Here is a 14,428-nt window from a genome sequence, read left to right as displayed (position 1 = left end):
ACTGTAGGGGGAGCCCAAGAGCAAAAACACCAAATCTTACGTATTGTTGCTTATTTAGTACAATTTAGCTATTCATCTGGACAAAGCTATACCCTTTGGAATGGGAATGGAAGGTTCCAAAGCTTATTAAAGTGCATAGATAAAATGGGACTCCTGCAATGACCCTTCAAGACCTGATAGAACACAGTGATTGAGCCCATCACTGAAAACCTTTATCTCTGAGAGAGAGGAGACAAGTTCCTAAAAAGAGGTGTTTCTGTGTGTCCCAGAAAAGTGAGTAGAAGTGGAATACATTTAAAAATCACAGATGATGCTATCGTAGGGCTAGAGTCCTGGCCCTAACCGGATGTGTTTGGGATCCTAACCTTGGATCATGAGAAGCAGAGGGTTTGAAGAGTTCATCAGGGTGCAGATATATTCCTGCGTGTTTGATTCTCTTTATTCACTAATTAGAAAGTCTCCTGTGGTGAAGAATAGGTCGTGTGTAACATGTATAACTCGTACTTACTGGCCTTTTTTGACCAGAAATGAAACGAGCTGCTGTTCTCTTGACTTTTGCACGGTATCGTGGAACAACTCAGATTTGAGTCTCTTTGCAGTGGGATCCGCCCCCAGACGAATTCCCTTTGATGCAGCCTCTTTTGCCCCACGACTACTGACTGATTCAGTTCTCACACAGCAGTATGGAGACAGTGTTTCATTTAAATATTTCAGTTAGCCCATAATGGGTGTATGGGTGTGTGCGCGCGCGCGCGCGTGTGTGTGTGCGTGTGTACATGCGTGTGCGTATGTGTTTGCGCATGTATGCACCTGCTGCTGAGCCCAACCGGCACTCTGTCGAGATGTCATGGCAACAGGACTTGGAGATTGCTGTTGAATCTTCACCAAAGATGATGTCATTTTTTTGGCTATTTTCTTTCAAGGTGAAAAAAAAAAAAAAAACGAGACTTTATTTTTTAAAAAAGAAAATATTAGTGCAAAGATTGTTGGGCGTATTACAACTTGTCATCATTGTTTTTTTTTTTTGTATATTCATTTACTAATATATTTTTAATTAGTGCTGACGAATACATTAGTGTTTTTGCAGTGAAATCTGAACAGCTCACTCCTCTGTATCTCCGTACCACTTCATTTACGACTGTAAATATTATTGTGAACCTCCCCGTTGTTGCCATGGACACCCTGCATATATTACTGGTATTTTTGGAAATGTACCTCTCATGAAACAGTTCCACTGCTGGAAACACACACACACAGAGAAAAATAACTACAGAAAATAACAGAAATGTTGCCGTACCCAGATTCCTTTATTTCAAACCACTTGAAAATGAATTTTAGTTTAGTTTTAATCTCAGCCCCAATCTGTGCTCGATCAGAGGAGGAGAGAGACCTCGGACGTTGGAGAGGACCTCTGTGTGACTATATTAAAAGAACCAGGTCCGGCTCCCTTCATGTGGCTACTCACCTGGTTCAGTCTCTGAGTCTCAGAGTAGTTTTATAAGCGATGTTTAAAAAGCCCTGAGTCTGGAGCCTGCAGAGGGAGCAGGATAAAGATTAGTGAGCTGATATGGAATGATACGGGGTGTTCTTTTTCTTTCCTCAAGCCACCCCTCATCTTTACTTTCCTGTATGTGTCTGACTGTCAGAGCTATACTTCAGATGCCTGCTTCTACTGTTCTTCACCAACTGCCCAAGATGTCAAAGGATGATGTCATGAATACAACTCCCACTCCCAACCGAGCTGGACTTTTTCCATGTTTTTTAATCTTCTGCAACTAGACTGTGTCTCAGCTGAAGTCCTCTAACTCCTGACCTGCGACCTGGTGCCGTGGTCCCGGTCACTCCTGTCCTGAGCGCGTTGTGATTCGGTGACTGTACAGTGGGGCACGGTGTGGTCAGTCCCCCCCTGCGCCCCCTCCTGTGTGTCCTCTGTAATATTCACACACGGGCCACCTGCATGAGCTCCTCCACTGAAGCTGCACCCAGCATGATGACTATAAATGGACTTGTATGTAGAAAAATAAAACATAGATCTATATATAAATGAGCAAAAAAAAAATAAGAATAATAAACAAGATCTTAGTTTACCTTTGTAGATGAGTGTTATTTATTTATTGTGTTCTATTTCCACATTTTTTGTCCTGTTTGTAGCTCTTTCTGAATCCTTCAGTGCTGAGAGGGTGAGACAAACATATGCTTTCTCCTTGACACAAGTCAAAGGGGAGAATACTAAAGTCCCAGTTCTGCTACGTTAGCTAACAGACACTCATTGGAATTAGCACTAGGATAAGTTATGGAGAAGCCAGCGCGCCATCCTACCCTTTCATGGCGCTTTTCCACTGCATGGTACCTACTCTACTTGGCTTTACTTGCCTCAAAATGTAGTCTCTGATGAGTCCAGACAGTGGTGACGATGAGGTATAGCATTGTTGTTTGGGACTGAAGTTTTGGTAGTTTGTTGTTGCTCCATCTGTCTCTTCCTGGATTCCATTGACCACCAATTCAAGGAGCGTTTGTAGTGTACTGTACTGTAGTTTGAAGATTTTACAAGCTGCTAATTGGTGCCAGAGGTTTGTATTTTGCCTCTTTGGCCAGTCAGTGCTCTGCAATGTTTACATGCTCTGATCCAGATGTGAGCAGGGAGTAAAATGTAGCATCTTTCAGGGTCCCAGGGTCACCTAGCGAGGAAAAAAACGAAGAAAAAAAAAGCCCAGCCGAGCGGAATAAGAACCATGTAGTGGAAAAGTGCCATCGGAGACGGAGAAGTCAGAAGTGCACACTTTGACTCCATAAATCAGTTGAACTTACAATCTCCTGAAGATCAATGTCACATCAAGTTGCATTACAGAATTGTTCGGCCATATTGACGGTCTTTGAACAGATTCATTTTTGATTATAATATTTTTCAGGGTCCTAACTGAATCAAAAGTATGTCGCCAGTCTTCACGCAATCCATAGACCCTACACAACGTTCATGACTTTAGCATTGATGGTGTTTCCACAAACATTTTTTACAAAAAGTATTAATCATAATTATTTTTGACTGTTTGTAAAGTAACTCATAGAATGGCCACATATTTGTAACCTTTGCCCTTTGTGTTTTGGTCATGTTTGCAGTTGATCTCCTCTAAAGTGAGTTGTTCTCCGTGTTTATTTACATACACAACTTTACTGAGTGAAATAAGCAAACACAGAGTTCTAATATCAATAATAAATTAATACCTTATGGTTTACTGGAGCTTAGGAGGCATTCTGAGTCAGTCCAGTGGGAAATGCTGATGATAACTCAGATCTGAGCTGGGATTTCTTGCTGCAGAACTGTGAGAAGCCTGCCTCCCTTGCACTTGGAAGGACTGTTTGTATTGGGGATTCATAATTTAAAAAGCCTCACCGAGGGAGCGTAGGGTAGAAGACTGAGCTTCTAGCCACTCCAACTTATTCAGCACTAAAGAGGGAATTATTCACTTCATTCTCCAGCGCAGGCAGGGAGTCAGGCTCTGGCTGAGACAGGTTAAGGTGAAGTGTGGAAGAGATCCACTCTCCTCTCTTGCTCTGTCCTCATATCTCTCCCTCAACTCTGCGTTTGTGTTTAATGCCAGGAGTGCAGAGAATAATTACATTCACTTATCATCAGCCGGATATGATTTTAGTTGTTTTTCTGAGGGGTGAGTTCCCAGTTGCAGATTAAACCAAATCCTGGATTAAGTAGTTGTCAGGTGATTGAGTCTATTTTAGCTCGTTGTGTAATTGCTCACTGCTCTTTCAGAGGCGTGTTCAGTTCAGTGTGTGATCAGCCTGAGAGTTGGGATTTTTTTTTTTTTAGAAAAGATGTCCCGGAAAAAGAGGTTTGGAAATAAAGCAAAAAAAAAAAAAGAAAGAAAAGCGACGTGATTTGACCTGTGAAGCCCTCATGGAACTTAATGGTAACTCACATTTAGCAAGCTACACTTTGTTCATAAGTGGGCACTGTTCACAGGAAAATAGTTTGTGAATCTGATTATAAAGATGCCTGAAGATACACCAATGTGTCTTTGGAATCAGTAGCCAGTTCGTTAATGTTCAGTGTTTGATTTCACCACTTGGTTTGGTCAGTTTATGACTATATTCATTATTCATTTAGCTTCTGTTAGCGTCTGTGCAAAATAACTACTCAAAACGGTTCTGAAGGAAATGCTGCCTTTGTGGTAAAAGGAACATAAATGGGTACAAGCCATGGATGTGATTGGTTAATACACATTGGGTGGAGATGCTATGCTAACTATGTTAGCAGCTTACATAGTTTGAAAGAGGCAGTTGTGATGTGTTTCTCAAAAACGTCATTGGAACAATTAAGGTAACTATGTTGATAGCTTGCATAATCTGAATCATGGTTAATCGCCCAGGGTAGTTATATATACACAATTTGCAAATAAATACAACAATATAGTGTTTACCAAAGATATAATTTAAAAAAATGAGTGTAGTTTTAAACTTTTATATCACACGCAAAATAAAGAATATATTGTGAACCACATGTAGCTTTATATATAAATTCAATATTATTAATATTTACTTTTAATTTACATAATAATTTAATTATGACCGCTATGAAATACACTGTGAGCTTAGAGATCATCGTAAAACTCATAAAAACTAAACTATCATAAGTTTTAATAAAAGGAACAGGAGAGCAATATTTAAGGATGAGCAGCTCACACTGGTATTGTTTGGTATGGTATGGTTTTCCAGCCCTTACTCATCTTCTCCCACTAGAACCAATGATGACATTCTATGTTTAAGTAAATGTTGGAGATAGAATCATTTAAATCTAGTAGTTGAAGATGGATTTAAATTAGGGGTGGGACTTGATTAAAAAATGAATCAAATTAATTAGAAGCTTTGTAATTAATTAATCGAAATTAATCACATTTTAATCACTTTTCAATAATTAGCATGAGAAATATTGATGGAAGTTTAGTTGATGAATGAATCAAGCTTAAATTCAGAATCCTGTTTATTTTCCCACCGGTCTACTCCCAGTGAATCAGTCAGTTTGTCCGACGTGGACTTTGACATTTTGTTTCTGAATGTGAACCCCGACGTGTGGTGGAGTGTTGACTGGTGACACATAGGTACTGTTAACATCACTGACCTGCGCTAGCCCCAACATGCTTTGCGTTGAGGTGGTAACGAACGAACGGTGGAAGTGCTCCTGTGATAAACAAACTGCTTCCTGCATAAAGTGCAAATAACAATTTTTGTTTGTACTTCCATCTGGAAGTTTCTTGTTTTTAAATTTCCCATCCACCAGTCTCTTCCTTCATCTCCGTCATGTTCATCATCGTGCGTCGTTATAATCTGTACGCCTGGACCTCATGCACTGAGAAACGTTTCACGGTGCAAAGTGCGATTAAAATGCGTTACATTTTCTATTTAGTTATTAATTAATCGAAATTAACGCGTTAAAAGTCCCACCCCTAATTTGAATATTATTTTATCTTCAGTTCACTGAAGGAATGTCAACATGTCGTTTTTTAAACAGATACAGATTTATAAATTCTTTCATCACTTAATACACCACATATCACTTTTTCCGCAGAGCCCCGTTGGACATCTACTTCCTAGTCCCCACCTCTAGGATGAGCAGAGGGGGGGCACATTTTTTTGAAGTAGGGCATGGGTAGAAGGGATGGGATACAGAAAGGATGCAGGGTCTGTAAAAGTGACTCATTACTCATTACACAACCAGTTCATTAATACAAATAAAGAGCCATAGTAATTACTCTCTGATGAGTGGGGGACATTGGGGATCTGAGGAACAATACACTGCACTGGCAGCAGACGCTTCAGAGCCAGTGGGTCTGGGTGTGAGGGCCTCTGTGGTGAGGCAGCAGGATGGCAGATGAGTTCCCAGACCGAGGGGATTCTGGGGTCCAGCTCAGGGTTTTCAAGTGTAGCCCACTGCACCACAGAGGAACACTGCTGAAACTCCTCCGCTTTCATCTTTATACACTTTTCAAATGACACACTAAAATATTTCTGTTACAAAGTATTATTTGCCTATTATTACTATTATTTATTTACATTTATTTTTAATTAAAGTAAAGTGATTCTTTTTGCTGCTGATTCTATATGATTACAATATAAATCATTTCTGTCAATAATTTTCACTTTATTTTACAAAATATGTGAGTTTTTGCAAGTTTCCCGCTGTGAAAGTACGACAGAACACGTCTGGAACCATTGCAGTTCGGACTGCGGTGATTTAAAACCACATGCTTTAAACTGTGGTACTAACTCAGATGCTGGTTAGTTTAACGATGCATCGTACCACGTTAGTTCAGTGCTACGCTCCGTCATTGTATGGACAACGCACCCCTGACTGTCAGGAATGTCTTTGGGAGAAATACATGTGCAACATATTGGACACTTGTTTCTCCAGAACCGTTCTGAGTAGTGATTTTGCACACATTCCTTCTATAACCACTTCATCCTGATCAGGGTTGCAGTGCTTCCAGAGCCTGTCTGGAATAATTGGGCACAAGGCAGGAACAACCAATTACAAAAGACTGTATTCAACAAGTTTAAGACACTGTATAACAACTCATTCCATTTATCATTTTCAAATTGCTCTAATACTGAGGACAGTTTATAGTCCTATAATGTTTCAAGTTTAGTGGAGCCCTCGTTATGTGCAGTTACAGAGTAGTCTGGAGTGTTCTGTGGAGAGTCAGTGTATAGACTCATGAAAAAAGTGCCTGTTTTGCTGTTGATGATGCTAATGAAGCTGGCCAGTCATTAGTCTGCTCCCTGCTGTAGCCTCCAGAGCTGTGGCCCTGTGCCTCCCCTCAGCGAGCAGCTTAATGGAGCTGGAGCCCTGCATTCACACTCCTCACTTCTCAGCAGATGGTATGAAAGAGGAGGAACCCTCCATCAGCTTCAAAACCCACTCAGCTTTCTCTCCCTCCCTCATTGCTGCAGCCCTGCTACAAGGAGCTATCGCTGTTACAGTGTAATACCACTGTCAGAAAATTGGGTACTAAAATATACTAAATTTTACATCATAATTATGAAAAACTTATAAAACAGTAACCCACGCAGACACAGAGAGGACACACCACACTCCTCACAGACAGTCACCCGGAGGAAACCCACGCAGACACAGAGAGAACACGCCACACTCCTCACAGACAGTCACCCAGAGGAAACCCACGCAGACACAGAGAGAACACGCCACACTCCTCACAGACAGTCACCCGGAGGAAACCCACGCAGACACAGAGAGAACACACCACACGCCTCACAGACAGTCACCCGGAGGACACCCACGCAGACACAGAGAAAACACACCACACGCCTCACAGACAGTCACCCGGAGGAAACCCACGCAGACACAGAGAGAACATACCACACTCCTCACAGACAGTCACCCGGAGGAAACCCATGGAGACACAGGGAGAACACACCACACTCCTCACAGACAGTCACCCGGAGGAAACCCACTCAGACACAGAGAGAACACACCACACTCCTCACAGACATTCACCCGGAGGAAACCCACACAGAGACAGAGAGAACACACACACTCCTCACAGTCACCCAGAGGAAACCCACTCAGACACAGGGAGAACACACCACACTCCTCACAGACAGTCACCCAGAGGAAACCCACTCAGACAGAGAGAGAACACACCACACTCCTCACAGTCACCCAGAGGAAACCCACGCAGACACAGGGAGAACACACCACACTCCTCACAGACAGTCACCCGGAGGAAACCCACGCAGACACAGGGAGAACACGCCACACTCCTCACAGACAGTCACCCGGAGGAAACCCACGCAGACACAGGGAGAACACACCACACTCCTCACAGACAGTCACCCGGAGGAAACCCACGCAGACACAGAGAGAACACGCCACACTCCTCACAGACAGTCACCCGGAGGAAACCCACGCAGACACAGAAAGAACACACCACACTCCTCACAGACAGTCACCCGGAGGAAACCCACGCAGACACAGAGAGAACACACCACACTCCTCACAGACAGTCACCCGGAGGAAACCCACGCAGACACAGAAAGAACACACCACACTCCTCACAGACAGTCACCCGGAGGAAACCCACGCAGACACAGAGAGAACACGCCACACTCCTCACAGATAGTCACCCGGAGGAAACCCACGCAGACACAGAGAGAACACACCACACTCCTCACAGACAGTCACCCGGAGGAAACCCACGCAGACACAGAGAGAACACACCACACTCCTCACAGACAGTCACCCGGAGGAAACCCACGCAGACACAGAGAGAACACACCACACTCCTCACAGACAGTCACCCGGAGGAAACCCACGCAGACACAGGGAGAACACACCACACTCCTCACAGACAGTCACCCGGAGTGGGAATCAAACCCACAACCACCAAGACCCTGGAGCTGTGTGACTGCGCATCCATGTCCCCCATTTTCTGACACTTTCAGTATCGGACATACAAGAGGTCACTGTCGCACTGTTACAAATTATTATTAATGACATTTAAGGTTTTTTCATCCTTATTATTAACATGTAATAAACAGATTTTAGCATGTATTTTTAACCATTTATAAACCTTAAAAGTGTAGTCTTATTTAAACTGGTACCATATATTAGATACAAAAGGCTGAAACCTTACACTAAAACCTGCAGAGAATGACACATTTAAGTTTGTTGAACGTATCTCTTTAGTGTTGCCACACGTCCTGGTTTTTTACTGTCTCTCCCGGAAAATTAGTCATCCTTCTCGAGACACCTATTGTCACATTCCATTCACACATTCACCTTTAAATAAACATCTATTCTACTGTTGCCTCAGTGTCCTCGCACCTACATAGGCATGGCGTACTGGTGTCTGAGTTGCTGTAGGACGGATGCTTTTATTTGATTGGTTGTTATGTAGGCTGTGTTTGAAAACGTAGTGAAAACTCACTCCCTAGACAGCTAGGGTTATTCTCCATCCTCCCTCCTAACCTCCAAATTCCCTCACTAATACTGAGAATAAATCTGTAGAACACAAGCACTTTGAGAACTCCAGTGCATGATATAAAATTAATATGAGAGTGATCACAGATCTCTTCCAAAACTCCCTAGCTAAGGCTGTGATGCTTAACTGAGACCCTAAACTAGGCTATGCTTGTACTGGTGGCCCCAAGGGAGTTCAAATCCTAAAATATTGCTACTTCCCCCTCGTATGTTCTAATACCTCGCTCTCTGACTTCTGTCCTTTGCTGTGTATGAGTGTTCAGTATTGTGAATGTCTTTTGGCTGACCTTCCCTCAGGGTGGAGCAGTAGTACGGTGGTCTTGAGTCTCTGAGCTGGGCGCTCTGTGTCCCTCCCCTCGTCCATCATGTCCAGCTCTGCTCTGTGCTGATTCAGGAGTGTTAAACGCTGCTGTGGACTGGGGACCAGACCCTGCTCCTGCCCAGGGCCTGGACAAGGAGAGAGAAAGTTGGAGGCCAGGTAAACGCTGAGTGGAGGGTCCACTGATGAGCTCCTCACTCCTGTTCCTTTGCTTCTGTTTGTGTCAGCAGACAAGTTCAGCCTCATTAGGCCCTGAGGGTAAGAGCAAAGAGGATCACTCTGTTTCTTTTGATCTTTCATTCATTCCCTGCTCTGGATTAAAGCTGCCCTTGTGTGAGGTGCTATACGCACTACAGCACAGTACAGAGGTGAGTCTCAAAAGAAAAGCACTTCACAAAGTCCATCTAGAGATTATAGAACATGACTGTTTTTAACAAGGCAGTCTTTATCAGTTTCTCTGAGACAATTCAGAATGCTCAATTCAGGGTTGTGTTTTCACCTTTTGATGCCTCACATTTTAAGTTACAATTCAGTAGTAGTAGTAGAGTCAGAGTCTTCAAGAATAAAACGAGCTTAGTGCCAAACTAAGAGTCCAAAAGTAAACTCAAGGCAACTTTACAAAGGATTTAGATCTTTCATCTGTAGCATTTTAAAATAAGTCTATATTATTTTACAACAGACCTACTTAAGGCAATAATAAGTCTTACAAAATGGTTTGGGGGCGGCACGGTGGAGCAGCAGGTGTTGTCGCAGTCACACAGCTCCAGGGGCCAGGAGGTTGTGGGTTCGATTCCCGCTCAGGGTGACTGTCTGTGAGGAGTGTGGTGTGTTTTCCCTGTGTCTGTGTGGGTTTCCTCCGGTTGACTGTCTGTGAGGAGTGTGGTGTGTTCTCCCTGTGTCTGCGTGGGTTTCCTCCGGGTGACTGTCTGTGATGAGTGTGGTGTGTTCTCCCTGTGTCTGCGTGGGTTTCCTCCGGGTGACTGTCTGTGAGGAGTGTGCTGTGTTCTCCCTGTGTCTGCGTGGGTTTCCTCTGGGTGCTCCGGTTTCCTCCCACAGTCCAAAAAGACACGTTGGTAGGTGAATTGGCGAATCAAAGTGTCCGTAGGTGTGAATGTGTGAGTGAATGTGTGTGTGCGTGTGTGTCTGTGTTGCCCTGTGAAGGACTGGCGCCCCCTCCAGGGTGTATTCCCACCTTGCGCCTAGGCTCTGGACCCACCGCGACCCTGAACTGGATAAGGATTACAGACAATGAATGAATGAATGAAAATGGTTTGGTAATTTCACAATTAATCATTAAGTAATAAGAAGAAACAAACATGAACTTGCGTTTTTAAAGATTTTATAAAATCCAGAAATAAAGCTAGATAATGTTTGGTGATCATTACTTAAAAACCGAGACTTTACTCCATCATTTAGTAATTATTACTTATTACTGTATTATTACTTAATAATGTCTTTAACATGACTTAATATACTCCTTATTTTAAAGTGATACCCTTTAATCATCTAATGTACTGTGTACTGTGAAAAGATTCAGGAAGCCCATAGGAATCTCAGTCAGTGTAGAACAAGGCCAGAAACCACTGTTGAATTGTTGTGACCTTCGAGACCTCAGATGGAACTGCAAGAGAATTACAAACACTGTGATAAATATAGCTACAAGGGCTCAGGAGTACTTCGGAAAGCTGTTGGCATTCAACCCAGTCTGTGCTGCATCAGGAAATGCAACATAAATCTCTATAAATCCAGTCTATTCAGAAACGCTGCTGAGAAGGTTCCAAAAGAATTCAAAAGTATAAATGAAAGAAAAATGGTGTAACACAGTGGTAAACATCACTCAACTTCTGTTGGTTAGATAATGAGATAAAAGAATGAGCATATCACAAACTCTTTATATTTTGATAATAAATAATAAAATATGTTCCATCCTTGGAATCTGTGAATTGTGTTGTACGTTATTCTTACAGCACAGTGTTTCTTGTCAAAACTTTATCACATTTTACTGTTGTTGTTGCTGCTGTCATTAAACATCACTGTAGATGAAATGAAAGTCTAGTGTCTGTTTGAATATATAACATTACCCAGAAATGGCTTTAATTTTATTGAAAATGCCCTGAAAGAAAGGATGACAGCTGACACGGGAAATGTCGAGGGTCTGGCTGGAGCAGGGGGAAGAATATTAAAAAGAGATGCATACGATGGAGTTTTCTGTTTAGGAATTTACTGCCACAAGTCTCTCTCTCCCGCTCTCTCTCTCTCTCTCTCTCCCCCCCTCCCTCTCCCCCTTCCATCACATCCCCTGCTGGTTGCATGCTTTAAGTATTGCTAGTTCTTGCTCTTTCTTGAGACTGAGTGGCAGAGATGCCAGCTGGCTCCTCGGCTCTTCGTTCTCTCTCTTTTCTGTTCTACCACTCTGTTCATAGACACATTGGAGAGGTCTTGCCATTTTTCTTGGACTTCAGCAGCTGATCTGGGATGACAACTGCATGCAGTGTCATTTTTGACAGCATTTGTGGAACAGGCTTAAGCTTTAGAGAAAGCTGAGCTTTATTGCTTTCTCCCACCACCAAAAATAAGCAGCACTTCTACTTTTGGAATGTTATTCTCTGTCATTTCCAAGTTCAGCCAATTTACTTTTTGTTTTTGCACTACTTTTCTAATTAGGGGCCAGTTTATAAAGCCGGTGGTTGCTGCTATTCTACAGCAGGGTTACAACGCTGTTACATCATTGTATTACCATTTTAAAGACTTTCAATCTTAGTAATACCTTAGTAATAGTTGGTGCCAATGCATTTTGTCAGATTTCTGCACAAATGCCAACAATGTAGTTCACTATATTTAGTAAAAAGGAAATGGTCTAGAAGCTGTTCTGACTGATCTGGAATGATCTAATCTGGTGGAAATACTGTGTGGATAAATGTCTAACTGTGGCCATTTGATTTTTGTCTTTATTATATCTTCATCCATATATTTTTTCAATTAAATTAGGAAGCTCTATTGTTTGTCAGTTAAAATGAAAGCAGTCCTAAGTGGCTATACTTCAATTAATTAAGTAATGACTGGTGTCAGAGTCAAGAGTTCAAGGAGAGACAAGGAATGAGGAAGTAATTGCTGAGATGCAGGGATTTTTATTTTTCCCACACGACCACTTGGAAATAAATAGAACTAGACAAATAATACATAACGTAAAAGCAATGACAAGAAAGAGCAAAGTGATAAGATATGAAGTATAGAGAGACCAGAAAACTAAACACAAGAGCCTAAATATGTGAGAGTACTAAACAAACTAAGGACAAAATAACATGCTGAACAGGAACGAAAGGAAGGAAAGGGACAAACCAAGACCAAAAGATTAGAAAAGATTAGAAAATGTCAATGGAGACTAGTTCACACGAGGAGAAAGGGACTCTCTGACTTGGAGAAAAGACTTAAATGAATGAAGGACAGGAACTAGATAACAATCAGACAAACTTAAGACCAAATTGCAAGACATAATTTGAACTCTAAAAGGAAACACACACCAGAGGAGGACAGGCCTTGAACACACGCAAACAAAGATAAACATAACATCACAAGGAAACATACCCTGAAGTAAAACTAAGATTAACAACATGAAGAGAGAGAGACACAACAGGACAAACACAATGAATTACAAATAAGACTAAGTGAAAAACTGCAGACAATAAGGAACACCTGGAACTGGTCACATGACAGGGATGGCCATGGCCCCAGTCACATGAAGAGCAGAGACAAAGACAAATAAGAGTAAAACAAACAGACCGCACATGGAGGAAGAAAAATGCAAGGAAACCGCAGAGAGAAACGAGGCTGAGACTCAGAGGGCGCAGGGCACTGATGTTGACATTAACTGGTGAAATGAGTTTGGCAAAAGCAACACTTACTTTCCACATATTGTTGCTGTTCAAAGAAAAACATGTCTCTTCAGTTGTAACTTTAAAGGAGAAGGAAACATCTTTCTCAACTTTCAGTCGGTGTAAAATTATTTTATTCCCAAGTAATTTTGGAGCATTTCTATTGGTCCATTCATCACGGCACTTTCACACAATGTGAGGGACATGTGCTGCGTTCAGATGATGTAGTAAACTAAAAATAGACAAAAATGGAGATACATGTTTTTCTCTGGTTGTCATGTTCTGGCCCTGTCTCGTGTTTTCCTGCTGTCTGTCTTCCTTGTTGCACATGTATTCCTGCCCCCCCTCGTTATCAGTCTCAGGTGTCCTCGTGTGTATTTAAGCTCTCCCTTGTTCAGTGTTCCTTTGTTGGACGTTTCAAGTACTTGTACTTGATTGGTCTGTCTGTATCTCTCCAGTCTGTTAGTACCTTCTCTGGATGTCTGTCTGGTTTGTTTGTACCTCTTTGTACCTGTTTGGTTTGTTTGTACCTCTCTGTTCTTGGGTCTATTTGTTCTTCTGTTTATCCGTGTTTTCCAAGTTCCTAGTAGTCTTTTGATATATCCTGTTTGTTTAGTTCAGGTTCTGTGTTTAGATCCCTTGGTCTGTGTTTTGTTTCTTAGTCCTGTGTTTAGCCCCGTTCCCTGTATTACCTCTAGTTGTTTGTCTTAGTTATTTATCCAGTCTTCACTATTTTTTTGTCATGAGGTTTTCCTTGGTTCGTTTGTTTTCTTTTGTTTCAATAAATTCTGTTTTATTGCGTTTGCGTCCGCCTCCCTCAGTCCAGCCGTCATTACACTGGTTAGTGACAGTATTTGTGGTAGGGTTTGCTAATCTTTAATACAATACCAGTGAACACCAGCTCTGAGCTGAAAACAAAAGGTCATGATTCTCTGTCGGATACATATTAATATGTCACTCTATGAATTTGGTTTTTAATGTTGTTGTAAGTTATGAACATGGTGTATTCCGATGATCTACATCTACAAATTTGATGAGATTTCGGGGTTTCTGTAATTATCTGTAATCAACAGAGTACAGGCTGAAATTGGTTAGTTCACTTTGCATCACAAATGTAATTAAGATTAATAACATAATATTTATGTGATCAACATACAGGGGTTGGTCAATGAAAGAGAAACACCTGGTTTTAGACCACAGTAATTTATTAGTGTGGTGTAGGGCCTC

General features: G+C 41.9%; 1 protein-coding gene across 4 annotated transcripts in view; it reads left to right on the top strand.

Annotated features, from left to right (window-relative positions):
* The window catches only part of adarb1b (adenosine deaminase RNA specific B1b), a 162,702-nt gene extending 160,632 nt beyond the window's left edge, over positions 1 to 2,070 (top strand). For all 4 annotated transcript variants that reach the window (XM_066686135.1, XM_066686134.1, XM_066686133.1 and 1 more), the window contains one exon: positions 1 to 2,070. This exon is cut by the window's left edge and continues 2,112 nt beyond it. The gene's annotated coding sequence lies outside the window, so the exon portion shown is untranslated.
* Positions 2,071 to 14,428: the final 12,358 nt, after the last annotated feature.

This window comes from Hoplias malabaricus, chromosome 12, assembly GCF_029633855.1.
Source record: "Hoplias malabaricus isolate fHopMal1 chromosome 12, fHopMal1.hap1, whole genome shotgun sequence".
NCBI classification, from domain to species: Eukaryota; Metazoa; Chordata; class Actinopteri; order Characiformes; family Erythrinidae; genus Hoplias; species Hoplias malabaricus.
This window is presented reverse-complemented; position numbering and strand designations above follow the sequence as displayed.